At 48.3% G+C, this 4347-nt stretch overlaps 1 non-coding gene across 1 annotated transcript; it reads left to right on the top strand.

The window, feature by feature from the left end:
* The first annotated feature begins 3867 nt into the window (after positions 1–3867).
* On the top strand, positions 3868–4008 carry LOC115900247. The gene has a single exon (XR_004059903.1). It is a non-coding gene; the product is annotated as a U4 spliceosomal RNA (small nuclear RNA).
* The last annotated feature ends 339 nt before the right edge of the window (positions 4009–4347 follow it).

Here is a 4347-nt window from a genome sequence, read left to right as displayed (position 1 = left end):
TCATTCAAAATTTGAGGCACCAGGTCCAACCTGGAACTCCAGCCCCGCAAAGATGGGGGAGTAACATGCAACCGTAACCCGTTCTTCAAGAGTCCCCTATATCGCTCAATCATGCCAGCAGCTTGTGGGTTATAAGGAATATGAAACCCCCATCGTATGTCTATCTGTAGTACCCACTGTTATACCTGCTGTACAGTGAAATGTGTTCCCCTGTCACTTTCAATGGGCAGGGGATGGCCTTATAGAGCACGTAAGTGTTGCAGGGTTCGAATGGTATGTTGCTGGTTGGCCACCTTGCAAGGGTAGGTGAACAACAAGCCAGAGGCTGTGTCTACAGCTGTCAGTGCATATGTGTAGCCCTGTGATTTTGGCAGTGGCCCAGTGTAATCTATTTGCCATCTGCTAAAGGGCATCCGTCCTACCATCACTTGCTGTGTTACCCTGGGAAGCTGTCTCCATCTGGGTTATGCCTGGGCACACACTGGGCACTTCTGTCAGGCCTCCAAAACGTCCTGCAAAGGCAAAGACAGACCCCAGTGCCTACTGACCTGTTGCATCAGTTCACTTCCTGCATGTCCCAGTTTCCTGTGTAGCCACAAAGCTACATCTTGTGTAGGTGCTGACTCTAACCATCGGACCTTGGCTAAGGCATCTGCCTCATCATTACAGGGGGTGGCCAAAGGCACATGACCTGACACATGATAGTTAAATCTTTCTGATGACGTATTTCCCAGAGGTCTTGCCACATCACTTGGCACCAAATGGGCCAATGGCCTACAAGCCAATTCAGCAGCCCCTCACAGGGTCAGTGTTACATTTATATCCTACACAAACAATAGTAGCTGAGAGCCAGGTGGGGGGCTCCTCTGTGTTGTGTCTACTACCTCAGTCAGCAGTCACTTCATGTATGTGGCGCCCCATATGTGGGGGTGCTAAAAGCACTCTAGCCAAAAGCACTCTAGCCAAAAGCACTTGGGGGTGCTGAGCCCAGCACAAGATCCCTCATGTGGGAGGTAAAACATTCATCATCTGGCCCCTGGATATTCAGATCAAACATAGCCTGCCACCTGCCCATCTCCCAGAGTACCTGCACCAAATCAGATGATTGCCATTTACTCACAATTTTTGGTATCTCTCTGACATCATTCCAAACAGTCTGTATGGCTGCCATCAGCCACTCTATTAATGTCCACACCTTGCCTGTGTGCCAACCGTTGGCATAGCTGCAGCCGCTGATGAAGGGAGGAGTGAGTTGCAATAGACGCCGGCTTCTCCTTCCTGGAGGCAGAGCAAGAAATGCTGTCAGACCCTCATCCCAAAGACAGAGTAGCCAGGCTGGCAGGGGCTCCCCTGGGCACTGCCAACCCTGTTTACCCAACTCCTGCAACTCAGTGGGGGTATAAGTACTATAAGAGGTATGTTTCACCACTGTTGGGGAGGAGGGAGCCCTGGGCTCTCCCCTGGGGTCCCATCGGCTCCTCATGTTCTACCTTCTGACGGATCACAGGGCGAGCCCGCAGCGGAATAGCCCCCTCCTCCTTAGCATCAGACCCAACGGACGTGTCCGACTGGGAGGACTGGCTGAAGATTGCACTAACAGCCATTGCTAACTCCTGTTCCAGGCTGTTTATCTGGGCCTCCAAGCACCCTGCTTGTGCCTGCAGGTTCCCCACCCCCAGGTCCTCCTCCAAGCTGTGCACTTGGGCCCCCAGGCACGTGGCTTGCGCCAGGAGGTCCCTTACCTGTGGGACTGAGCATGTACTCTGCCTAGTGCAGTCAGAAACGCCCATCCGACTATGCCAGCGAAGGTGCATTCCTTCTTGGTGTTGTGAGTTTCCAACTGCTTCAGTGCCTTCTCCACACTCGCGGGAGACCCGTCCAATGCCTCCCGCGTTTCCACTGGGGCCCGTGCAAGCAGCACCTCTGCCACCGGGTACCACAGACCACGCTGTGGCCACATAGCCGAGCCGGGAGCCCCAAGAGCTGAAGATCCTCTCACCTCATCCTGCCAACTTTGCCAATTGTCATGCTCAGGGTCAGGTTCCAGCCCCAGCTGAGGGCTGAAGGGAGTGAGTGGACGTGGGGCAGGGAGCTGGAAGAACACTGGAGAGACAGCAGGTAGATGAGACATGGTTTTACTTAGCAGCCCCTCACAGGGTCAGTGTTACATTTATGCCTACACAGACAATAGGGGCTGAGAGCCAGGTGGGGAGCTTCTCTATGTTGTATCTACATGACTATGATTATGTGAGACATGGGAGTGTGTGCGTGCGCCCCAATCCCGCTGAGTCTTCTAGGCTGTTTTCCTTGGTCTATACCTGCTGCCATATGCCTGCTTGGCTGCAGCACAGCCGTGTTCCTTACACCTCCAAAGTGCTGGGATTGCATGCATCAGCCACCATGCCTGGCCTCAATTTCTCTTACTTTTCTGTTTTTTCTCCTCCAAATCAAAATCTAAAATTTCCCTCTAGACTAGAGAAACAAAAACCAAAAATCATATTTTGAGCCAAGTGCTTTTCTTCTCCTTTCGATCACTTAAGCTTCCTCAGACTATCTTTTGGGGTTGGAATATTTCTTGAATAAGTGTGTGAAATATGAAACAAATGCAGACCTATTCTTCGGCAACTTTGAGCTTGTGCAGGAAGACAGATTAAGGGAACTGGAAGAAAAACAAAGACCAAAGAGAATTGGAATGCATAGTGAATCTGCCTGAAAAATGTATCACAGACTTTAGACATTGCACTGTAATATTAACAGCCTATGCTTGTCTGGTGATTTCCAGGTTCTAAAGGGCTTTTATGTCCATTACCTTGAGACCACCCTAAAGAGAAGGGCGGGACAGGCGTTGCTGGAGAGCTTAGGAGAGACTAGCATGCGGCGACTTACCCTGTCAACACGGAAACTATTATTTAAACCTGGCTCTGCTGGCCCCAAGTCCTAGCCTTTTTCTGCCTTACCACAAACTCCACCTGCTTGGGTTACCCTGGAAAGGCGCCCTGTGTCCACACCCCTCTTCTAGTAGGACTCAAGGCTGTTGACTTGCATTCCTGGGCTGCCTTCAGGCCCATGCCCCCACCATCTGGATACTATAAATGCTTTCTTCATGGATGAACTCCAGACATGGAAATATTTTGGTACTGGTCTGAATTAAATACCAAAGCCTTATTTGTAATTCTGCTTAGGCTATGACACGTAAAGGATTCCAAAGGGCGACAAGTGTGAGTCCATTTGTCATTCCTTCTTGGGGCAGTGGGGAAGGAGATGGCAAGTCAAGGGAAGTTAGAGTTATCCAGCCTCGATTAACTCCAGCTGCCAGGGCTTAAGCTGAATCGACAGTCAGAGGAAGAACTAGCAGAGAGCTCTGAATCAGATTTCAGTGGTTCCACCTCAAATGCGAGTTTCTCATTGGTCTGGCAAGAGCCATGGCTGGATTTAAGTGAAATTGAGCCATGAACCCTGGGGGACAGCACAGGATATTACAAATGACAGCTGCTTGTCTCAATAGCAACATCTGGTCAAGAGTCCTGATCCATGGCCCTTGGTATGTGAAGCATGGGGATACATTGACATCCAGGTTGGAGTATCTGAGGAAAGTTGTTTTAGAGCAGAGCAGAGACTCAGAGCATTGGTTCTCATTCATTACTAGTCTTGTGATTTTGAATCAGGCACATGGCTTCTCTAAGCCTCAGTTTGCTAATCTGTAAACAGGAGAGTAATAGTACTTGCCTCTCAGTTTTTTTTTCTTTGGTCAAAAGCATTTTATAAGCTGCAAAGGGGTCTAGAAATGTAGATTATTACAATTATTGTTACTTACAGGTCTGAATTTCCTACAGGAAAAGGGGATAGAGAAGTATAAGAAATAATGGTAGTTTTGCACAGTGGCAGTATGGTAGCCCATGAAGTTTATCCGAGGCCTGATTATGGCTAGTTGAAAACGTTTCCCAATACCCTGCCATGATGATTTAAAATATAGTCAGCATGGGCAATTTTTGCAGTCTGTATTGAAATTGAACTGAGAAAAAAAAAAAAAAAAAAAAAGAAGGAAATAAGGGGAGGAACTGAAGAACAGAAAAAGGAGCAGAAATAACATCCTTTAAATTAAATTTTTAAGTGTTTTTAGGCACCTGGAGCCATGCTAAAAGCTATAAAAATCAGGTTCAGAGATATCACTGTAGATTCAAGGCCTTTGCACGAAATGGTGTAAAGCTGATATGGAATAGGGTAGAGATGGGAGTTGGGGAGGACAGGAGTAACATTAATGGAGCATCTACGATGTCCATGGCATTGCTGAAGATGCCATTATCTTAAGTAAGCCTTTGCATAGAGTACACACCAGCCTCATTTTAG

This window comes from Rhinopithecus roxellana, chromosome 10 (assembly GCF_007565055.1).
Source record: "Rhinopithecus roxellana isolate Shanxi Qingling chromosome 10, ASM756505v1, whole genome shotgun sequence".
NCBI lineage: Eukaryota > Metazoa > Chordata > Mammalia > Primates > Cercopithecidae > Rhinopithecus > Rhinopithecus roxellana.
Note: the sequence above shows the minus strand (reverse complement) of the source record. Positions and strands in the feature narration are given on the sequence as shown.